The sequence below is a fragment of the Suncus etruscus genome, chromosome 10 (assembly GCF_024139225.1).
Source record: "Suncus etruscus isolate mSunEtr1 chromosome 10, mSunEtr1.pri.cur, whole genome shotgun sequence".
Lineage (NCBI taxonomy): Eukaryota > Metazoa > Chordata > Mammalia > Eulipotyphla > Soricidae > Suncus > Suncus etruscus.
In genome coordinates this window covers 97,699,709-97,725,334 of record NC_064857.1, presented here as the reverse complement: position 1 = coordinate 97,725,334, position 25,626 = coordinate 97,699,709, and the positions used below count along the sequence as shown (strand labels likewise).

The window sequence follows — 25,626 nt, the reverse complement described above, 5'->3', positions numbered from 1 at the left end:
AAAACATTGAGTTCAAATATTTGTTCTGCCACATATTAACTGTGTAACATCATTACCTCATTTCGAATCTCATAGAGTTTTGTAGAGATTAGGTCAAAGAAATACAGCAAGATACCCAGTACATGGTGAATAAATATTATCCAATCCACATTTATTTTTTCTGGTTTAGTAATTAATATAGATTTTATACCTATATAGAGTGATAGCATAGTAAGGTAAATATATATCAAGCATTTGCAACGTGCTAGGTGCCTTGTTTGTCTTATCTAGAACAAGACAGCAGGTCCAGAGAAATAGTACAGATATTATTGCATTTTCCTTGCATGTGGTCATCACAGGTTCAAATCCTGGACACCACATTTAGTCCCCTGAGCATCACCAAGGGTCATTTTGAGCACAGAGCCAGAAAGAGCACTTCTGGGTGGGATCCAACTCTCCTCCTACCCCCTCTATTCTACAGTACAAGTCAATAGCGTTCATTTTCATTTTAGTGCTGAAGAAAATTGAGATACATGAAATTAAGGAATATGACTAAATTTATAAAATTATTAAAGTGCATTTCTAGATTAAAACCCCCATATCAGAGGGGGCAGAGAGATAGTACAGCGGTATAGCACTATGCCTTGTATGTGGCACAGCAGGGTTCGATTTCCAGCACTCCTTATGGTCCCACTAAGACCTCTAGAAGTGATTCCCGAATAAAGTGCCAAGAATAAATCCTGAGCACTCTCAGGTGTGACCCCAAAACAAAACAAAATAAAACAAACAAAAAACAATCAAACAAACCCCAAGTTAGAAAGAGAAACTCAATGAAGGGGGAAAAAAAAGATTAATAAGAAAGAAACATAAGCCAGTTCTAATATCAGGTCCATTTTGAGATCAGAAATCTTGTTCTCTTTTTCTTTCTTTCTTTCTTTCTTTCTTTCTTTCTTTCTTTCTTTCTTTCTTTCTTTCTTTCTTTCTTTCTTTCTTTCTTTCTTTCTTTCTTTCTTCTTCTTTCTTTCTTTCTTTCTTTCTTTCTTTCTTCTTTCTTCTTTCTTTCTTTCTTTCTTTCTTTCTTTCTTTCTTTCTTTCTTTTCTTTCTTTCTTTCTTTCTTTCTTTCTTTCTTCTTTCTTTCTTTCTTTCTTCTTCTTTTCTTTCTTTCTTTCTTTCTTTCTTTCTCTTTCTTCTTCTTTCTTTCTTTCTTTCTTTCTTCTTTCTTTTCTTTCTTTCTTTCTTTCTTTTCTTTCTTTCTTTCTTTCTTTCTTTCTTCTTTCTTTCTTTCTTTCTTTCTTTCTTTCTTCTTTCTTTCTTTCTTCTTTCTTTCTTTCTTTCTTTCTTTCTTTCTTTCTTTCTTTCTTTCTTTCTTTCTTTCTTTTCTTCTTTCTTTCTTTCTTTCTTTCTTCTTTCTTTCTTTCTTCTTTCTTCTTTCTTTTCTTTCTTTCTTTCTTTCTTTTTGCATCACACCTGACAGTGCTCAGGGGTTGGTTACTCCTGGTAGTACCAGGGGTACCATATGGGATGCTGGGATTGAACCTGGGTCACTTGCATGCAAAGCAAGTGCCTTGCCTGCTGTACTATTTGCTCCTACTCCAAGGTCAGAAATCTTTACGGGGGGCCGGCGTGGTGGCGCTAGAGGTAAGGTGTCTGCCTTGCCAGCGCTAGCCAAGGAAAGGACCACGGTTCGATCTCCCGGCATCCCATCTGGTCCCCCAAGCCAGGAGCGACTTCTGAGCGCATAGCCAGGAGTAACCCCTGAGCATTACCGGGTGTGGCCCAAAAACCAAAAAAGAAAAAAAAAATCTTTACAGATTATTCCAGGTGGCAGTGCCACTTCTTGCCTATCCTCTCCAGGAAGTCAAGACTATTCATGAAAATCTTCAGCACAAAGTAGTTTGAATAAAAAGCTGAAGTTTATGATATCAAAGCTTGTTAATTATTTGACTATCTTTTCACTCCCTATTTTATCTAGCTCTGCAAAACTGATTCAGCCAAAGACCAAACAGACACAGGTTCTCACCAGGCATTTAATTTATTGCTTAGCTCAGGGAGCCCCCCTGCCTCCATGCTACAGCCTCTCAAACACATTGTTGTTTATTTCAAAGGCTGAGAGGTTGTCATGTGCCTAGCCACAGTACATATATTTATTTTGGTAACAAATAATGCTTTTCCAGCTGTTCATTTTTGTACCTTCTTTGTTTCCCTGTGGTTGAGCTTGTGAACTTTAGCACTCATGATTTTTTTCCCCTAGCTATTAAACAGAAATTAGGTTTGTCATTCTAACAGTTTAGAGGATTTTACTTTGTTCATGTTCAAATATAAATGCCTGAAAGAATAGTCTGCGACTGAGTATATTTGAAAAGGTATTTATAAAGTTTAGGTCTATACATATTTTAAAACATTCATATGAATATTTGAATTTATTTAACACTGGGAAAACATATTAATTACCTGCATGTATTAAATTTATTTTAAATGGCTAATAAAATGTTTATTTTTCAATGGCTAATATATATAATATAGCTAAAACTATTTTAATTTTAATTAACTTTAGTTTTAATTACCTCCATGTGTTGAGTTTATTTTTAAATGGCTAATATATGTAACATAACTAAATATATTAAGAAAAGGTATATTAAGAAAACCCCTTTTCCTAACCTTTCTAGTTTCCTCTCTCTCTCCTTTTCAAATTTAATTATTTGTATGCTTTTGAAGAAATGCTGAAGTCTGTACATATACACATGGAAGTACTCACACTATTAGCATATATAGCTTGGTGAATAAACTTAATATACCCGTGGACCCACTACTGAGATTTAGAAATAGATTTAGATTTTTTTCAGATCAGAAATAGATTCAGATTCAAAAAGGATTCAGAAATTTTTAGTAACCCAGAAATTTCTGCTCTGTTTCTAAGGACCCACTCCTGACTTCAGACACTACAGATGAGTTTTGCCAAATATAGAGCAATATCTAAGTATAATGCTATTCCTCATTTCCTGTTATGATTATTTTACTTAATAACATTTCTGTGACCATGTGTTGATGGTATGACACAGATGGCATGGGTGACTTATCCATGTTGATAATGGTTTCTATTGTATTGTAAGTGCAGAGTGCCATCATTTATTTACCAATTTGCTGTTGAAAGAGATAAAAATATCTAGTTTTGGGGATTTAATCAAGAATAGTTATAAGACATTCTTGTATGTGTGGTTTTAAAGCATCTATGCTTTTTGGTTGGAATAGTCCCAAGAGTAGAATTGTTGGGTCATATGATATGTGTGCATGCAGGCTTTCATAGATATTGCCAAAGCATTTCTAAAAGTGGATGTTCCAATTTACACTTCTTTCAGCAATGTGCAAGAATTCCATTCGGGAGATTCTGTAAGAAATGAAAATAGAAATACCTTATGACCCACAGTACCACTCCTAGATTTTATCTAAAAATTATGAAAACAAATTTTAAAAGATTTCCTATGTTCATAGTAGCATTATTAAAAATAGCCCAAATATGAGAACAAACTAAATGTCTATCCATGTTTTGTTGGATCATGTGTGTGCATATATTCAGTGGAATATTAGTCAGCTGTTTTTTTTAAAATAACATGTGAGAACATGGATGGACTTGGAGATGATTTTGCTAAGCCAAATAAGTCAGAGCGTTAAGCACAATTACAGATTTTTTCTCTCATATGCATAATATAAATATCAAAGCAATCAAATGAACAAATAGCAATGAAACTAATCTTAGACTCTGAAAATGTGATGGTTAACAGAGAAGTCCAGGAGAGGGCAGATGTTAATGGGAGTGGAAGAATTATGACAAGGGAACGGCCCTAGAGTTTGGGAACATGATGTGTAGTACAGTTTCTAAACAAATCTAACACGTTTCTGACAAAGCATAAAGCTGTATTTTTTCAAGTTGAAAACAATTATTTATTAATTGACCAGATAACGAAAAATTTGCAAGCTACTTTAAGTAGCCATCTAAATTAATAGTTTTTTATTTTACTATTTCTAGGATTCCACTTTTTAAAAAAAAAATGGTGACAATTTTATTTCTTATTTTGGTGGTGGGGTGTGGATCTTACCCTGCTAATGCTTTGGGCTTACTCCTGACTCTGTGCTCATCAGGGGTGCTGGGGATCTAACTAGAGTTGACTCCTGCAAGATGAACACCACACCAGTTGTACTACCTCTCTTGTCTTTTCCTTATCCCATGAAGAAGATCATTGGACGGGCCAGAGGATTTTTGTTTATTTGTTTGTTTGGGTCACACCCTTTGATGTTCAGGGTTTACTCCTGGCTCTGCACTCAGAAATCTCTCCTGGCATGCTCTGGGAACCATCTGGGATGCCAGGATTCGAACCGGGGTCCATCCTGTGTTTGCCGAGTGCTTACTACTTACCACTGTGCTATTGCTCATGCCCCAATAAATGTTTTTATTTTATTGGAATGAATACCAATATATTGATTATATAGTTGTTCTCTAATAATTTTAGAAGTTTTTATGCTGTTTTCCATAGACTGAACCAGACAATAATCCCAACAGCAGTGAAGAGGTATCCTGTTTACCCTAATTTATTTATAAATTATGTTTATTTAAACACCGTGATTACAAATATAATTGTAGTTGTATGATTACAGTCATGTAAAGAACACCCCCCACCCCCTTCACCAGTGCAGGATTCCCACCACCAATTTCCCGGATCTACCTACTCCCCACTCCACCCACACCTGTCCTAACAACTCTTGATTGTTTTCAAACTTCTTTGCACATGCTGCGGAAGGACTTCTGTCTTGAAGTAAAGAGGAATACTTGCCCTCCGTCACAGAAGAATCGTTTCTGGAAAGCCTTGTTTGAAAGGATTGTGAGACACAGAGTATCAGAAGCTGAGGTTTTCCAGTGAAAGATCATAGGCCAGGACTGGAGAAATAACACAGCTGGTAGGGCATTTGCCTTGGGTATGGCTGACCTACGTTCAATTTCTGGGATCCCATATAGTCCTCCAAACCCCACAAAGAGTGATCCCTGAGTGCAGAGCAAGAAGTAAGTCCTGAGCATAGCCAGGTATACACTATCCCTAAAAAATGTTGTGAAACAGCTCCCAAAGCATGTATATAATTATATAGCTGAAATGTCTGTCATATGGAGACACTAATTAATTAGGTCCTCATCCATCTCCACCCTCACATTTAGATTGTTTCGAGGTCTATTTTATGTTGTGATAAATCTTCTTACCTTTATACTTTTATTTCTTTGTGGAAGAGCTGTACAAGTGGGATTCCCGTGAAAACATATGGATATTTGACTTATGTGGTCAAACTATTCCAGGTGTTTATAATAGCATATACTCTCAACAGCAAGTTGATGAAACTGCTCTTCTATCACACCCCAGAGAGAATTGTAAATTTTAATTTAATAGGGGATATTGCATTGCTTCATGCTTAATTTGCACAAACAATAAATATCTGTCCTGTTGACAGCAAATATTCAATACAGAGCTGCTCACTTGATGAGCATTTCATATTTCCTGTTATTCCTTCCAAAAGTCCGACTTGTTCTTTCAGTTTAAAAATTGTCAAATACAAGAGACTATAGCTAACTGTTAAGTACAAGAATGTCAAGTCCTTAATTTTCCTCTTTATAACTAGGATTTATAAGATGACCTAAGCAATTACTGTAGTACAGGTGCTCCCAGTGACTCAGGAATGTAGCTGCTGGTTGTCATTTCTACATTCAGCTCCATGTTCAAACTTCTCCAAATAAACATGAGATCTAAGGACAGCATGCATATGAGGAAAACTGAACCAGCAAGTCCCCTCATCCTTGTAGTCAGAGGTAACCAATAGGCCCTTTTATACAGAAGCTTCTGCAACTGTTAGTTTATTTTGCTTATCCTGGTAGTTTAGACCCAGTCATATAGACCCCACAGACCCAGTCATCAGCCTCAGAAGCACCTGGGAACTCATTAGAAATGCAAACTCTTTTTCCTTTCTTCTTAGTTTTATATAAAAAAAAAAACAACTGTAGAAATTTGTGGTAAAACAAAATAATCCATGTCCCAAGATTCTATGAAAAAGGTGAGATTCCCTATTTAAAAGATAAGAAATTAAATAAAAAGAAAAGGAAATAAAGGGGAAGTATATGTGGCAGGTTGTGGTGTGTGTGTGTGTGTGTGTGTGTGTGTGTGTGTGTGTGTGTGGTTGCATAGGCACAACAAAAGTTAGGGAAAATAAAAAGGAAAAACCTTTGACCTAAAAACAGGGACACTACCCATGAAGCATTCTGCCATAAGATCAACTAGAGGCCCTGGACATACTAAGTTATTTAACCCCAAAGTCCCAATAAAAGTTCTTCTCAGAAAAAAAAAGCAAATACTTAGGCTCCACCTTTGAAGCTTCACCTTTGGTTTCAGTAATCTGATGTGGAGCCTCAAAATAATTGTGGCAAAATACATAGTATTAAATTGACCATCTTTTCTAATTAAAGCATGCAGTTTAGCAGTGCTAAGTATATTGGCAATATTATACGACCAACCTCCACAAGTTACAGAACTGAAACTCATCTTAAAATCTGAAAGGGGACAAAGCCATAGCAACAAATTGAGGGCATTTGATTCCCAGCATCCCATATGGTCTCCTGAGCCTGTCAGGAGTAATTTCTGAGCACAATGCCATAAGTAACCCCTGAGCACAGCCACATGTGGTCCCCAAAACTATCAAAACTCTGAATCTTAAAGGGCAAATTGAAGCAACAGTTTTCTTCTCCCTTCCCTCCTTGCAGCCCCACCACTCACCTCGCTCTCTCTGTGAATATGATCACTTTACCTGCTCTGAGAAGTAGAGCTGTAGAGTATTTGTTCTATAGATTGTTTCATTTCAATTAACATAATTTCCCCAAGGCTCATCTATTCCGCTGCATGGGTTAGAATGAACTCCTTTTTACAAGATGGAATATATCCCTCTGTATGTTTATTTCATATTTTATTAACTTATACATCCAGTCATGAGTACTTGAGTTTCTTCCATGTGGAAAGCTGTGCCTTAATAAGTCCTCCAGATGAGGACTTATCAGACTTAAGCTTGAGAAAAGTCAGCAATATAAAATAAAACTCATCTAGACAATTCTAGAATGATTTATTTTTACTTTGATTGTAGAGACCTAAGACTATACTTCCAGGGGTCATTTCTATAGTATGTTATTGTGGATACCTACACCATAGTGTTCCAGGGACCATGTGGTTCTAGGAATTAAACTGGAAACTCTTACATGCAATGCATGTGCTTAGTCAGTTAAACTACCTCTCTGGACCTCTGGAATAATTTTAAGAGTGGTTTAAATGATTTATTATTATTATTTCATCTTAAATGTTAACAATTTAATTTATATAAAGTATCTAAATAATTAAAAAATAATTTGGGCACCTCTCTGCAGTGATCCCATAAGAAAAAAGTATTGAATGTTATAATACCAAATGAAAAGAAAGCATTTAATAATGTATAAAATAAAAAAACTTTGAGGGCAGAGACACAGTACAGAGGGGAGAGCACTTGCCTTGCACCTGGCTGACCTAGATTTGATCCCCAGTATCCCATATGATCCTTTGAGCCTGCCAGAAGTGATTCCTAAATGCAGAGCCAGGAGTAAGCCCTGAGAACTGCTAGGTGTGGCCCCCAAACAAAAAATAATAAATTAAAAAATAAAATATATTTAATGAAAGAACAATTGTATAATGAAGCAGCTGGAGCCATAGCAGACATCAGAGTTCTTGCCTTGCATGCAGCCAACCTGTGTATGATTTTTGGCATCACATATGGACCCTGAAACACCATGAGAAGGGGGATTGCTGAACACTGAGCCAGGAGTAAGCTCTGAGCAGAGCTATTATGGCTCAAAAATAAAGCAAAAAAATAATATATGTTATGATAAAATGTTAAATTAAGCTAAATGAATTTTGGAAAGGTAGGGACTAGACTGTAGTTAAAATCTTACTCCGATAAAAATATAAGACAGATCAAAGAACACATTTCATAAATTTTATAAATACCTAAAGGTAAGAAAAGAAGTGCTTTATTTTATATTCACCATTGAATTTAGTGAGTTCTTCCTGATGTTGACTATTATAGCAGTTTCTAAGTGAGTTGAATTTTTTTTTTACATTAGTGAGTCGCATGTGTGGTTATGCAAGCTACCTTGACAAGGTTGGTCAAATCTCATGAAACAGCATCAGCCTCCTTCCCAAGAAGGTCATGCAAAACCTCAAAATCAAGCATAATATTGTTGAATGGGATAAATGGGGATTGGGATGGGGAGGGGACTTCATCTCTCTCATGTTTTCCAACTAGGGAATCCCGATGGAAGCAGACTTGAGTATATAACAGGCTGATATGATTTGATATAGAATATTCATTCTTACTTAGGATGAACATATGCCTTTGATTGTAATACATTTTCTTTGAAGTAGAAAATGATCCAAATCATGATTTATTTAATAATTTGATAAAGTATAGGTATTTATGTACAGATTATCTGAATGAAGGAGTGAAGAAATAAATACATAAATCATCAATTTCACACATTTACTAAGTACCTAGAACATGTAAAATAATAGGTGGTACTTAGCAATATCTAAAGAGAAATAACACGTCAAATAATGCTTAAACAAACTAAACTTATATTATTTTTAATTAATTTCTAGTTTCCATTACTATATTAACTGCATGATACTGGGCAAACTTTTCAGATATCCCTGGGTCTTAGTTTATTCATCTCCAAAACTGGATATGTGTGTGTAGGTTCCATGAAATGTCAAAGTAAGTTATCTTTAAGACTTCATACTATTTTGGAATTCTCCTTCCCCTCTGCCTGCACTTTTTATTTATGACACTGGGTTTCAAAGTTTCATGTTTTACAAGTAAAACATGTATGATAGAAATAAGCTACATCCTGAGGCCATCAAATATATGAAAGTCTTTTATTTTATGCAAAAATGGATATATGTACGCATAGATGGTTGTGTCTGTGTGTGTTACTGAGGAATCTAGAGCCTCACACATTTGAGGCAAATGCACTCACCACATCATGGGTGCTAGAGTTCTCTTATGCTTTAGTTTTTTGCAGGTTGGGGTGCCCTCATTTGTAAATCATTCAGCAATGTGTGTCAAGTATGCATAAAGTATTATGCTATAATTTTTCCAGAACTTACTAAAAGCACTTTCTTTTTTCATCACCATAAAACAGCACTGTGAAATGTCAAGGAGAAAAATCTTCCTTTTTATAAAACTCATCTACTCTGAAACTATAAAACTCAGACCAAAATAGCAAATCCTCTTTAAATCCTGGCAGGGCCTGGCTTAGGAGTTTGGTTCTCTTCTATCTCCAGGAGTTTCCAAGTTCCAAGAAGCAATGATTGGAGAACCTGTGGTGGGTATGGCCTGATCTTAATGCCTCTACGAAATGTTCTCTGATAATAGCTCTGTAAGGATCTTCAGACCTTTCCAACAATCAGTATTACTGTGCAAAATGTCAAAACCAAATCAAGGCAGAGGCATTTTTTTTTAAAGATTTGAATCTTTTTTTTTTTTTCTGGTTTTTGGATTACACCTGGCAGCACTCAGGGGATACTCCTGGCTCTACGCTCAGAAATCGCTCCTGGCAGGCTTGGGGGGCCACATGGGATGCCGGGATTCGAACCACCATTCTTCTGCATGCAAGGCAAACACCCTACCTCCATGCTATCTCTGGCCCCAAGATTTGAATCTTTTGAACACATCCCTCCCAAGTTATGGAGAATGGGACTTTTTACCTAAGGATTTAATGGTATTTGTTTTTCAATTTCCAACTAAGTATTAAATGCTTGTGTTAGCTGTTTCATTTAATTAAGCTTGAAAATGTATTTAAACTTTAAATCAGCCTAGATGACTTGAAATCAAACAATTGGAATGATTCTGCCAGTTTAGGTTTGATCTAAGGTATATTATATTTTTAAATAATTAAATCACCAGGAGATACAGAGTTAAAATTTTGTTGATAGTTGAGTTTCAGTCATACAATTTTCCAACACTCATCTCATCCCCATGTTGGTTTGTCACCACCAATTTCCCTAGTTTTTCTCCTGGTCCCCACCCTCAAAGGAGGTATTCTATTTTAGCTAATTTTTGCATTAATATGTATAACAATTCTAATATTATTAGAATAATAGTATTATTATAATATTATTGATTAATTATATATTATTAATTAAATAATTAATTCTGGGGGGAAGCAGGGACCCCCTTTTTTTGGTTTTTGAGCCATACCCAGTGACGCTCAGGGGTTACTCCTGGCTATGCTCTCAGAAATCGCTTCTGGCTTGGGAGACCATCATACAGGGATCGCTGGAGGGATCGAACCGTGGTCTATCCTAGGCTAGCATGGGCAAGGCAGATGCCTTACCACTTGTGCCACCACTATGCTCCATAAAAGCATCCTTCAAAACTGTATTGATATAATAAAGGTTATTACAGTCTAGCTATGCTTTCCATTATTCAAAAAGTAGTCCATTTGTTGGATCTGTGATGAACAAAGAATGTCATTGTTTAAATTTGCATGCCATGTCAGTACTATGATATACCTAAACAACATTTTTATTATAGCTGAAGAGTCTTGACATCCATGATAAATTTATTCTTGAGAAGTTGTGTTTACATACTTCGTTTGAACATATTGCTATTTTCTGCATTTATGGGTTATTGCTCTGCCACTTGAAATATAATTGAATGTAGCAGTTTTTATTTGACACAAATGTATACAATAGGTTACTTATTGTTTGCAATATTGAGTGATAGCTACAAACTAGATTTGAAAGGGAGAACAATGGAATGTGGTTTCCATGCTTCTTCTTTATGCTAGTTCTTTTCCTGAGATATACTGAGAGCGGTATTTAACAATCACAGATAGGGTTGGAGCCTTGCATGCAGTCAATCTGGTTTCAATACCTAGCATCTCATATGGGTCTCAGAGCCCACCAGGAGTGAGCCCTGAGTACAAAGCCTAATCCTAAATACTGCTGGGCGTGACCCCAAAACAAAGAACAACAACAAGAAATAATAACAGATAGGCTGATTATTCTAAGTATGGTAATCTCTTTTTAATGAGTATGTATCCAAATGACCTCTTTTCTTAAGAAGGTAATTTGTTTATATTCTATAAATTAACTATAATAAGGATTTGCTTTAGCTAGAATGTCATGTGAGACTTAAGACCTTAGGAATGTATTCTGGGTATTAATTGCCTCCTATGGAACTTAACTAGGAAGAGGAATTCTTTCTGTCTTTCCTCCCTTTCGGGCTCTAAAGGCCTTACCATACCTGCCCTAATCCTCTGTTAGCACTTATATCTTTCTGGCTACCTCTGTGCAGCATTTGATTAATGCCTTTGACACCATTTGTGCCTTTGCTGCCTCAGGGTGTTTGGTCCCAGAATTCATCCAGTTCTAGTCTGAGCTCTCCCTAGAAGCCAGTTCTGGAAACGTAACTATATCCATGTCACAGCCCTGTGCAATGTCCAAACTGGTTCCCATCACATTCAGGACATCGTTCAAATGTCTTTGACATCAAACAATGACAAGGCCATTAAATTTTCTCTGCTCTCTTGCCCACTCCAACTTTCTTATTTTCTTCCATGTGAATACACTTATTTTCTCTTGCAATCTTCCAGTTTTTATGCTCTTCAAAGGTGTCTTTCTGCTCTGAGCACACATTCCTCCCTTTTTGTAGATGGATACACCTCACTTCTGGTGTGAAACTTCACCAATATGTATGCTGAATAAGGCGTCTTTTCTCTCAGCCACGTTGGCCCTATGCATGGTGTAGTCACAGTTCTTTTCACACCTATTCATTCATCTGTTCTTCTGTCTCTTCCATGAAGTAGGAGCCCATGATTTTGGCGACCTCTTCTCTTTTCCATTACATCTCGAGCAATGATATCTATGCCTGGTATGCGGTCATTTCTCAACAAAGAGGAGCTGTATGGATATATTCTTCATTTACTCATTCCTATTCTGATCAGCTTGATTTGAAAACTGTAATCAGAGAACTTGTTATGATCATAGCATAGTAGGATATTGGTTTTGAAACAATTCAGTGCTTAATTAATGTTACTTTAAGAATTTCGTATTAGTATCTGTGATATTAATTGATATGTGATATTCCATGATATCACAGTGTACCTTATGCAATATGGCTGGATTTGCCAAAATATAAAGACAAGAACTAACAAGATTCCTCAGGTTTGGGGATTTGGCTTAGTGGCAGAGACACTGCCTTGTAGGTAGGTGTGAGTCCATAAGGTTCATCCATGGCCCTGCCCCACATGTAATGTGTGATTCTAGTGTCACTGTAAACTCCAGCAACACACGTGTGTAATCTGTTGTTTACCATAAAAATATATGTATGAGCACCACAACTAAAGGGGTAACTAGCTCCATCATCACAACAACAATAGCAACAGCAAAAGGAGAGGAATGGGGAAAATGTCTTTTCTAACAATCTTCCCACAAAGCAAGTGGGAACTTATATAGGTGCTGTTATTCAGTACTTGAGTAAATACTTCCACAGGTGTTGTCAAAAAGACAATTTCCCTTTGCCAACCAGCTGTGTCTGTAATGTGAGCACCATCTCTATTCTCAGCTGGGGAACAACATGAAAAAGCCATAGTCTCTAGGCCTGTCAATACCAGATCTGACCTTGAGGAGCCATGTAGCTAGAGATCAGATTTTCTACTGTGTGAATTAACTACATAAAAACAAATCTTTCTAAAGATGTGGCTACAGATGTTAGTACTGTAAGAGCACTCATACTAGAATCATCCTCAATAATTCTCAATCAGAGTAGTTACACTTCAGAATGTCCAGAGAAAAAAATTTGGGGGGGTCACACCTGGCAATGCTCAGGGGTTACTCCTGGCTCTGAACTCAAGATTTAGTCCTGGCAGTGATTGGTAGGGGGTGGGGAACAAAGCCGGGTCAACCACAAGGACAGCAAGCATCTTACTCACAGTACTATCTCTATGTCCAGAGAGAGGAGAGAGAGCCATAATAGTAGGGAAGAGGCCAGAGATGCTGGGACATTTCCTACAACACACCAGGTTATAATGTTCTATCCCTCAGGCCCCTTTCCTATCTCATCACCAATTCTACGCACAGATACACACACACACACACACACACACACACACACACACACACACACACACTTCCTCAGATGAAAATGCTAGCAGTGCCAAAAGAACTGAGAAAAGCTGCATTTCAGACTGGCAGGGAGGAGTTGTGATCTCTGAGATGGATACATATTTGTGGTGCGGTGTTTTTCCAAGGAATGTTCTTGTGGGCAGCTCCCAGACTGGCCATTTACTTCCTCAAGGCCAGCAGGAAACCGCTCTCACTATAGTCTGGGAGGACTGAGTCTTTTGTGGGGAGTAGGGAGGGAGAGGTTAGGGAGCACATTCTAACTGTGCTCAGGGCTTACTTTTGGCTCTGTGCTCAGGGCCTGGAGTCCAGATCAGTCCCACCAAGGCAAGTCCTTTACCCACTGGACTATCTCAAACTCGTGGCCCGCAGGCCGCAAACGACCCTCCATACAACATTTTGTGGCTCTGCCCTAGAGGAATCCTATTTAGTTTTGTTTTGTTTTAGTTGTTTGGGTCACACCCCCCAATGTTCAAGGCTTACTATTGACTTTGCACTCAAGGATCACCCCGACTTTGCCTCCCGCGGCCTCCAGGTAAATTGAGTTTGAGACCCCTGCAAGCCCTGGGTCTTATAAACATCACAGTGGGGACATGCCTTGCCTTGGCTGTGTTCCATAGATTGAAGCCAATGTCTTGTCCAGCTCTCCTGGATAGTATACGAAGACTTGGACCCTGCAGGCATCACCCAGGGGAGCCACTCTCAGCTCTGCCACAGTGTGTTTCGTCTGGGTGGTAGGTGTGATACTTTGCGCTTTAGCCAAACTGAGCTTCTCATGGCTAGCAGGCAGAAATAAGGAGTAAGCACTCTCTATTGGACTGTTGACCATTCTCACATGGAGCCAAGCAGATTGCTCCTCCACTTCCCACTGTCTGGGTCAAGCTCCTCTTCCCAGCTACTGACTGCTGGTGACCAGCTCCTCCCAGAGGATGACTGAACCTGCAGAGGCAGTCAATGTGCAAAGCAAAAGCTTCCTATGTACAGTCCTCAGCAACTCCTTCCTGGCTGGGCGATTGGATAGTGACTCTAATCCGGCAGGAGAATTGCATTTCCAGGCTCTTCATGACTTCCTGAGGTCAGTTTCCCTTCGGTGGACAGGCAAATCGGCTCCTCATCAGATCTTAGCTAACATTGAACTCGCCCCACACTATAGAGTCAGAGAATGTCTCTGCTGTGCTCAGAGCACATATGGGCTCTTCCACTGGCTTTCTCTGTTAGCTTTATTAGAGCATACACCTCTAAAATACTATCATTAGGAACCAGGAATGTTACACACACACACAGTTTGGTCAATGTATGTGGACATGTGTATAAATATGTGTGTGTGTATGCCTGCACACATAAACAATTCATCCCTCATTGCACAGATAATTAAGTAGACAAATTGTACTGTTGGTTAATTAGAGCTCAGATTGATAGATTATCTTCATGTACCTTTACTCTTCTCTTTACCTTATGGCACAAAAGTTATTTACAAAAAGATAACCTTTAATATTTAAAAATGGATAGCAAATTTTAGTAAATATGTAACCCTCCCCCCGCACATGTACACAAGTTTTCCAATCATTTACCAAAAGCTTCCTGCTTAGGTCTACTGCCTGGAAATAAAGGGCCCACCCCCCCCCCCTTTCCCTATTCCCTAACAGTTGCTGGCCTGCTGGGAGTAGTGGGTAAAGCTTGTAGGTAGCAGAGATACAGCTGTGGTCGCTGTGGCTCCAGCAAGCCTCACCAACCTATGATAGCAAGTCAGACTCAACCACTCACTTTGTGGTCAGAATCATATCTTTCTGTCCTTATTTCTTCATCCTTAAAATACTGAAATAGAGGCCAGAGTGATAGCACAGTGGTAGGGCATTTGCCTTGTGTGCAGCTACCCAGGACGAACCTGGGTTTGATCCCTGGCATCCCATATGGTCCCCCATGCTAGGAGTGATTTCTGGGAAAATAGCCAGGAGTAGCCCCTGGGTGTCACCGCGTGTGGTCCAATCCCCCCCAAAAAAACACCCAAAATTTTGATAGTGATTAAGAATTTTATTATTAAATACAAAATAGAACAAAAACCATGAAAATACTTAAAAAGCAGTGCTGAAGTTGATGGATTCTCAGTAAAATTGACCCATTTAAAAAAAATGAGTAAAATTCTCTTAAATGGAGGATTTTATTATTTTATTCTGCCTTTCTTCATGCTAGAAATCTGTAAAACCTCTCTTTATTTTTAAAATAAAGTCCATTTATCTTGTGGTAGTGTAACTGTAATTTTAGGCATTGCCTCATAGACAGATGAAAATGAGTTTGTTTTTTCCATCATTTAGGTCTAGGTTAAAAAGCAGACATATTATCAATGTCAATATCATTATAAACACATTACCTTAGCTATAATAAAACTTTAAGAAAGAATAAAACAGCTATATCATGAAGTCTTAAGGATGAATCAGTGGCAAAGAGTCTGTAAGTCTAAGTTCTTAAGTTTGATCCCCAGTACATCCTATATGCTGAGAGAGATGTTGGCAGAATTGCTGTTTAGAATCATTGATATCACAGCCAAAGCTTGGCATGTGTAAGTTTCATAACCATGTATATAGCCACTGGTCATCATAACAATGACAAAATTGAAAGGGAAGGAAATTTTTGCTTAAAAATCACATTTAAGCCCTGTTTTTCCTGTACCAACATTGCTTCATTCAATGAGGAATCCTTTCCCCTTACAGTTGAATATGCTGAGCAATGTGCTTGAGTTAAAGATATACCAGCACAAAGGCCAGAATGATAGCACAGCAGGTAGTGCATGCAGCATATCCATGCTGCTTTGCATGCATCCAACCTAGGTTTGATCTTTGGCATCCTATATAGTCCTCTGAACCTGCCAGGAGTGATTCTTGAGATCTAGCAGTAACCCTGAGCACTTCTGGTGTGGCCCAACCCCTTATATATTTAATACAGGTTATATATAAATGTACATATAAATATAATATATGTAATATATCATACATAAATTATATATTATTTATAGTTATATATTTATCATTATATATTTATAGTTATACATATGAATATATAATTATATATCATTTGACTCTGCAGTCTTAGAGAGAGAATATTCAATTTAGTGAGGAAGACAGACATTATAGAAGAGTGAAAAACAAAATGCTACTTGCTATGGAAGCCACTAAGCCTTTTATGTATGGAGGGGACTTTCATGCTAAAGACTGAAGTTTGAGTAATGGCTTGAAGATGAAAAAGTGACTGTAAGTGGTGATTGGAGAGTATGCTTGGCTATGAGAAGGTTTTAGTGAAGGAAAATCTAGGACCATGAAATTTATATGGCTAGGTGTGAGGGCTAAGGACAAAGGGTCTAAAATGAGACTGATGAATTGAATGAAGATGGGAAGTTTTTAAGGACAGTGAGAGGTTTCAACTTTATTGTAGGATCAATAGAAGCCCATTGAAAAGTTTTAAGCAGTGGAGATCTGTGTTCTGATTTTTAAAGAGATCCCTGCAGCTCCTGTGTCAAAACTTTTCAAATCTGCCTCTATTGGCATAAATCAAAAAAGAAAAAAATCCATTACACATCTTCCCTCTAAAATTTTCTTAATTGCTCAAAAAACTCAGAGGAAGTTAAAATTTCTTTGTATGAATGGCCCCATAAAATGTTACATTCAACTGACATTATTTAATGTCACTGGGTTATTCAGGGACAAAGCATAGAAAATTTGTTTTCAGCAATAATTTTTCTCATTTCAGGCATTGGCTTTTGAAATCAAATATAAACATGAACAAAGGCACTTTTTAATTTCTAGGACAAATGCCACAAAAGCAAACAAATGGAGTATCAAAGACATAAATTATCCTAGACCCAGTGCATTGGGTGGGTAGTGGATGGCAGACTTTGTGGGTGTTGGTATGCTGAAAATTTAAGCACTTCTCTTCTAACTCTGAGCTAATTTGAGCAGGGCTAAATTCAAAATCCTAGAAGATGAGTGAAAATACCTCCAGAAAGCTGCCAACTCTAGGCTTGTACAAAATTAGATAACTTTAGAAGAAAAGATGAATTTCTGGGAGTAGTTAAGATAGTGTCTTTAGTTCTGATCTATTAATTCAACAGCTACTTACTGAGAGCCTATTTTGAGTACAGAATATACAATGAAGAGCAGAAATCCTTTAATAGTTCTTTAGTGCCACATAAATAATTTGGTGGTGGGTCGGAATGATAGCATGGAGGTAGGGTGTTTGCCTTGCATGCAGAAGGACTGTGGTTCGAATCCTGGCATCCCATATGGTCCCCTGAGCCTGCCAGGAGTGATTTCTGAGCATAGAGCCAGAAGTAACCCCTGAGCACTGCTGGGTGTGATCCAAACCACTCCCCCCAAAAAAAATTGGTGATGGTAATGGGAGGTGGTTTGGGAAATAGGTTTTTTTTTGGGGGGCCACACCCATTTGACACTCAGGGGTTACTCCTAATTATGCGCTCAGAAATCACTCCTGGCTTGGGGGGACCATATGGGACATCAGGGGATTGAACCGTGGTCCATCCTATGGTAGCGCTTGCAAGGCAGACACCTTACCTCTAGCACCACCTCTCCGGCCCCTGGGAAATAGTTCTGTTCTTGGCTCTACATTCAGGAGTGACTCAAGCAGTATTCAGGAAACCATAGTTGATGCCAGGGACTTGAACTGGGGTGCTTAACAAGGATCTTAGCAAGCAAATGCCTTCACTCCTGCATCAGCTTTCCAGACCATGTTAGTAATTTCCTCTCCAAGAAGAATTCTATAGTTTATTTGGAAGACTTCATACCTCTAAGTAAAATACATTCTTTATCACTGATCATTCAACAATTAATCTATAACCAGAGAATTATGTTTTCAGAAGTAAAAACTATGATATATGGTATGAAAGGCATATTCATAAATAATAAAATGTTATTTAAAAATGTTTGAGGGCCTGAGCAATAGTCCAATGTGTAGGATTCTTGCCTTGCATGTTCTAATCCCAATTGTTTCCCAGCATCTCATGTGATCTACTGAGCCCACCAGGAGTGACACCTGAGGGCAGAGCCAAGAGTAAGCCCTGAGCACCCTGGAGTGTGGCCCTAAAACAAAACAAAACATTGAAATCGTGCGTGATCTGTGAGAAGTCTAGGATGCTACTTATCTGGCAACATAATGTATGTTTCACATCATATTTATCTGGCAATGTAATGTATGTTTCACATCACAGGACTCTGCTGTGGTTCATAAAGAGTGGGTGACTTTGAAAGTTTCACCCAAACCACAACACCCATCAATCATCCTGATTTTCCTTATGTTCAGGAAACAGCAGCACAAGCTTAATGTGGGAAAAGAACTGATTTTCTACTTTCTCTCCTGATTTAAATCATTATTCACATTCCAGTATAGTCTTATTTGGAGAGGGTTAGTTAAAATTAGTGCTTGGGGCCAATCAAATTTTGCTTCCTTCCTTCCTTGTGGCTGAACTGTAGGAGAGAAGAACTAAATAGAATTTTCGATATTTAAAAAAAAATCACAGAAAATATGACCTTTTACCAACACTATAATCATATGATTCTTTTTAAAATAAGTTCTATAATTAGAACTGGCAAATGCCAATAAAACCTAGTCATTTGTATCTATCCCTCATATAAGTAAAACTTGAAATGGAAAATAATTCTGAAGGCTCAGTGCAGAATAATGTCTTTAAAGTAATGACTAAGTTAGATAATTAAGTCAAGATACTTTCATATTTCAAAGCTTCTATTTTGATTAAACTTTATTTTGATGATATTGGGTTTCCATATCTTATTTACTTGCAGCTTCTGTTTTGCTTTTCTTTCTTTTTTTTTTTTAATATATGTTTTAAAGAGCCTCCAAATTTGGAGCCAGAGAAATAGCACAATGGGTAGGGTCTTTGCCTTACTTATTGTCAACCCAGATTTGATTCACATTCCACATGATCCCTGAATCCTGCCAGGAGTGACTCCTGAATGTAGAACCAGGAGTAACCCCTATCGCTGCTAAATGTGCCCCAAAAACCAAAAAGAAAAGAGCCTTCACATTTATAAAAAGATTAGGATGCTAATGCTAATTCCATTTTTCCCTAGGAGTTAGACTTTAATACTTCAAAGATAATTTTTAAAAAAAGTCAAGTAATTATTAGGCCTCAGGTGTGACAGATTCTTGAAGACAAAGATACAAAGCCAAGATTTTCCTGTTTTAAGAAACTTCTTTTTGAGTGAGAGAAGTCAATCTGTTAGAAAACAACACTACTAAAGATGCGGAAAGTGCTTGTTCACAGTCGATGAAAGCAGATTAGGAGTTCCGAAGCTGTATCTTGAGGAGGTAACCTTGAACTTGATCCCTGGTTCAAGGGAAAATTAATGGAGTTTGTGAGATGAAGGAGGAGAGGGAAGGCTTGAGGAAGAAGAAAGAGCAAGTGCAAGAGTTGATATAAGGGCCTGGTGTCTTGGAGGACCTCTAGGGTCAGAGCTCAAGGTTCATGGTGTGAGTATAAATATGTTAACAGTATAAATAGTACGTGAGGATGAGTGATGACATAGCAAGCCAACAACTTCTACCATGGCTGGTAAAATAATCTAGCATCTATTTATCTACCCACACATATATACCTAGCCAGTATTTCTCTCCATTGCTATACAAGATACATGATTATTTTGTCACCTTTCCATATACACTTTGAATACAACAAAAATCAGTGGATAGAATGCTATTGTTTTTAGTGTCAGATCCCTGGTAGGGCCATATCAAGATCTATTTAATCACTCGATCAATGAACATATGCCATAATTTGCTGGACAGTGAAGCTGCCTGGAATGTCCTTTTGTACCTATGTATTTACTGCAAGGTAAATCTAGGGGATACTGGCCCCCTAGTTTCACTAGAAAGACCCAGGAATACTAGCAGCCTCTTGGCTACTGGGAGCTACTTTATGTTTGTTTGCTTATAGGTGGTAGGTTTCTAAGGGAACTGAGTAGTTCTTTTCCTCTGGGGGAAAAAAAAAAGCAACAGGCCAAGTTGGGAGCTTCTTATGTGAATCTAGCTGCAGGTGAACTGATGGCTGCAGAGTGGCAAAGATTTGACTAATATTGCCAAACGACTTTCAAAGAACATCACTCACCAAATTATAGGAGAGGCCTGATTTTATCAGCTCTTCACCAATACTGTCCTACTTTTTGTTAGAACTAGCTTTTTAAAATATTTTTTAATGGATTGTAAGTGATTGGCAGTGGGAGAGACTTGGAAAGTGAGAATAAAAACTAGGGAAAAAAATCCATTTAGATTGCTAGGCCCACAGAAATAAATTATTCACATTGTGGGGCTGGAGGATAGCATGGAGGTAAGGCGTTTGCCTTGCATAAAGAAGGACGGTGGTTGGAATCCCGGCATCCCATATGGTCCCCCAAGCCTGCCAGGAGTGATTTCTGAACTTAGAGCCAGGAATAACCCCTGAGCGCTGCCGAGTGTGACCCAGAAAACAAACAAACAAAAAATAAAAAACAAACAAAAAAAAAAACCAAACCCAAAAACCAATTATTCACATTGTGGTCTGTAGCTTTAATCCTTTATTTCTAGTTCATGATTACCTAGTGTTGTGGTGCTCAGAACTTAGTTACAGACATAGAACAGGGACCTGGGGGAATTGCTGGGCATTACTGCAAAGGGTTTCTGCAAGTAGGTTTAGATGCATCTTTGGAATATTGCAAATGAGTTCAATAAAAGGAGTGGCTAAAGATTTCCAAAGAGAGATAGCATCATCACCTATTGGAAGACAGAATGTGAAAAGAAATAGACACTATGACAGTCTATAAGTATCAGAGAGCAGCACTCACCTTACGAACATAAGGAAACTTTCAATGAAACGTATAATAAAATTGACTTCATCACTGGTGAGAGTACTTCCCAGGGACGAAATGGCAAGACAGGCAAACACACAAAACCATGTCACTTTTCCCCAGGCTACTTTGATATGGGGACATCCTCAATAAGATAGAACCCAGAGAGAACTCTCTTATTTCACAATAGGTTGTCCAGTCAAAGAGATATTTTTAAGGCTGACTGCAATACAGCTTAGTGTGGTTGATAAGGACATGTGCCTGAGAGCGGATGGTGACACTCACAGATCTTTGGCATAGTTCCCATTACCCATGAGTGAACCCCCAACACAATAAGGTTAGTAATGGTGATCAAAAAAAGTCAAGTGACAACCTGAACCCACTTAGGAGCCATGCCTCCCTACTCAGTGGAGTGAATGAAAAATACTTGAGTTTCAGGAGGAAAGGAAGCCCAGCTCTTCTGATTCTATAATTATGTGGAACTATAGATACTTTGGTTAGCAAAAAAGCCTTAAATTAGTAAAGCAGGCAGGCAGGTAGGTAGAGTCCCCCCACCCCAACCCCAAGGTAATTAATTCTTGAGACATAGTAAAAGTTCTTGGGATACAATAAAACTAATACACAGGATTTGTAATTGATAAGGCATCAATAACACCTGGTGCCGCTACACACACACACACACACACACACACACACACACACACACACACACACACACGGAAAAGTTCCAGCAGGAACAAAGACAAGGAAAAAAATAATAAAAAAAGAATATAAGCTACTGGCAGCTGTTCTAACCCCCGGACTTTTACCTATATGGAACTCCCACAAGAGGCAGATTGGAAGAAACCCTACTAGTCAGTGGAAGAGGGAGATAGATATAGACATAGAATAATCACTATTTGTAGAATATAGAAAGAAAAAAATAAAGATAATATTGTAATAATATATAGATACAATAGAGATGAGGGCCAGGAGGACTGACTATCTGACTATTCCATGGTAGAGAGTTTGTCACAAAGAGCCAGGAAATGCAGGTAGGGCAGAGAGGAGAATACTGTGACAATAATGATTGAGATGATCACTCCAGACATGAATTGGATGCTGAAAGAAATTAAAGTGACATACATAATACCTTTTCATTACCAATAGTGCAAACCACAGTGTATAAAAGGAAATAAAAGGGAGAGAGAGAGATAAGAAAAATGTAAAATGTCTGCTCTAGAGGCAGGCAGAAGGGAGGTTGGGAGGAAAACTGGGAGACATCGGTAGTGGGAAACATGAACAGGTGAAGGGTGTTGTATGTTGTAGACTGAAAGTCAATCATGAACAATTTAAAATAAGATAATTTTAAAAAGTCAACTTTTATAGTGAACAGGAGACCACATATGCTTTATAAGGAACTTTATTTTTTATATTTTGTACAGAAATAATTACCTGTGTTTAATTTTGTCTTCTTGCTCTTATGAAACTGGTGTATATGGACTAAAAACATACATGTTTTCTTTAGTAAGTTTACCTCTTCAAAATAAAAAAAATGTTCACTCCTTCTAAACATTATTAGTGTACAATGGAATAAGTGGAAAATTTTCTGGAACCAGGAATTTTGTTTAGAAAGATTTTATTTAACCCTTGTGGAAGAAGCTGTTACAATCTACTCTTAAAAAAATACGAACGATCAATGAAAACAAGAGTTGATTCTTTGAAAAAAGTAAACAAGATCAATAAACAATTAGTATTGATTAAATCCCTTGGGTTCCAACCCTGGAACATAGCAAGACACAGGTCTGGATTCAGAAAGCAATCTGTAAAATAATTCACATACACACACACACATGCATGTAATGAGAAAAGGTTTTGGAAGAGTTCCCATGTTACCCTTTACTCCTATTAGCCAGCTGACAACCCAACCCCCTTTTTGGAGCTCCAGAAAATGAAAGGTAAAGAGAGTTTTATTCCTTTCCAATCAAGCCTTTTATCTAATGAAAAAAGTTAGACCTGGAAGGTGAGAGCATCCAGTTACTACACCTATCCAAGGCTCTATGTTCAAAGATCTAATGAGAAACAATGCTTAAAGATTGAGGTAGAAACAGACAAATTCCATAATCCCACATATCCCCCTATTTTACCTTATATACAAGGGAAAGGAAACTACTAAGGGGAAGATGAATGACTCTAAAATTTAAAAATGATAGCACAATTTTTTGCATAGACACAGCAAAAGCTGGAAAATAGGAAACAAAAAGCTTTTGGCCTAACACCACAGGGTGTCCCAAATCACAAAGTTTCTACCATAAGATCAACTACAGGCTTTAAGCACCTTAATTTGTCTAACTCCAAGGCATTTCTTCAATGTACCTAGAAGGGTTCCCCACCTGCTGCCCCTTCCAATACATGTCAGGTCACAGTCAGGTCACAGTTCTTCAAGATGTAAATCAAGCACTTCAGGAAGTGCTGGTCATTTTTTATTTCTACTTGATGTTCATATGACCGTTTGGTCTTGGTACCCTCCCTTATTTCTCCTCCAATTTGGGAGGCAGAACAAGGTGGTTCAAGTTATGTGGTCTGTTAGAAGAAAAGAAGAAAAAAAGGGGAGGGGAATCAAACAAGCAAAAAATGAGAGGAGTCCTTCTAGAGGCTATAAAATCAATTTAAGAGAAGAAAGGGGAAAAGGAAGAAAAACATAATAAGAATACAAAAAAGGAAACAAACAAACAAACAAACCAACTAATCAAACAACCCGAAAAGTACCACAGCAATAAAGACAACAACCAAACAATAACCATGGTCCTGAGATAAAAACAAGACAAAGCTCAAAATAAACAAACAACAACATCAAAAAAAAGACAAGCAACAAAAATAACAAAAAATTAATTTGTGCCTTTTTTTTTTTGCATAGGCACAGTAAATATTGGGAAATTAGAAAGGGAGTTCTAATTGGCCTAATAGATACAGGGTTTCTCCACCCTTGAAGTATACTGTCATGGGAATAACCACAGGCTCCGTACATGCTCCTATTCTCTCCCCTAGGTCCTTTTGTGATGTCTGGAAACATTCTGCTCGGTCGTGAATGATAAAATCAGGCCTTTCATCTCACCATTTTGCAGTGAGGCAGCTCATTCTAGACATCCTCCAAGTTTCCAGACCAGTAGCCTTCATGGTTTCCTTATCACGACAGAAAATGCCAGGTTAGGCTGAGGTAAAGATGTGAAGGTCGAGTCCATTGAGCCAGAAAATGGTTTCAAACCTCTCCTCTCTAATGTCCTGATGGAGGAAGGTTCTCCTATAGGAAACTTTAAAGGAGGTGTGCTCCCAGGCACATGCGTTGGTGCTGCACATATGTGTGTTACTGATCCATGCACATGGTGCTGGCAGCCTCCTTCTTGAGATCTATACTTTTACACTTTGCTTCTTTAACTCTGAGATACATACTGGGGCTCTCTTCACCTTTGGTGAAGCCCGAGCCCTCCCCTGATCGTGTTTCTCTCTCTCTCTCTCTCTCTCTCTCTCTCTCTCTCTCTCTCTCTCTCTCTCTCTCTCTCTCTCTCTCTCTCTCTCTCTCTCTCATCTTCTCCCTCTCCTTCTTTAGTATCTCCAAATAAAACCTAGTTTTACTTCACTGCTCAGCTTCTCCTGAAATTCTTTTCTGTGAGGGGAGGAAACGAACCTGAAAGAGCTAGGGAAGGGTTAGGACTGACTTTCCTTCTCCTACAAAGAGCAGTTTCTCACTCCAGCCTGAATCCATGGCTCCTCAAGAAAGTGGGGATTAACTCCTACAACAGGCAGAACATGTGGACTTCACGTGAAGCTTCATGACTGCCTAGTGGGATTGATGGGAGTTTGTGTCCATGCCTTGAAGGGACTCAAAAAAAACTTTATCAAAGTCAATGCTAGATTTACCCACTTACCAGAGTGGCAGAAGTCCTCAGGGCTGCTGCCTGTACTCCCCATTCATCTGTCATCCCAGAGTTTCTAATTGCCACTGTATCAAATCTCAATTTGTGGATGAATTTCAAAGATTTTTTTTTACCATTAGGATATACCCAAAGTCTCAAATGTTTGTATTTACTTAATATCCCTAAATACAAAGTAACTCAATCAACAGATTTCTTTGCAAAATACAAGCAACTACACACCACCTACAGAACTTTTCTCTTTCCTTGGTCAGGAGCTAGCATTTTCTGCCAAAGAGAAACTGTTCTGACTCTCTAAAGTTGAGTCAATTGTCTTTTTTCTCTATTCTTTTTTGTTTTTTTTTTGGTTTTTGGGCCACACCCGGTGACGCTCAGGGGTTACTCCTGGCTCTATGCGCTCAGAAGTCGCTCCTGGCTTGGGGGACCATATGGGACGCCGGGGGATCCAACCGCGGTCCGTCTCCTAGGCTAGCGCAGGTAAGGCAGGCACCTTACCTCCAGCGCCACCGCCCGGCCCCTTTTTTCTCTATTCTTGAAACTTGCTCTTACCATTCTTGCTTGTTATTGTGCTTTATTGTACAATGTAGGTTGATTGGGCTTAATTGTGGGCCTTTTACACTTAAATACCTGTGGCTATCTGAGAGACCACATCCAATTGT

At 38.2% G+C, this 25,626-nt stretch overlaps 1 long non-coding RNA gene and 1 pseudogene across 1 annotated transcript in view; both read left to right on the top strand.

Annotated features, from left to right (window-relative positions):
• LOC126020055 (uncharacterized) overlaps positions 1-25,626 on the top strand; it is a 1,004,964-nt gene that overhangs the window by 458,432 nt on the left and 520,906 nt on the right. The window lies entirely within an intron of this gene.
• LOC126021385 (uncharacterized) lies at positions 7,151-7,229 on the top strand (annotated as a pseudogene).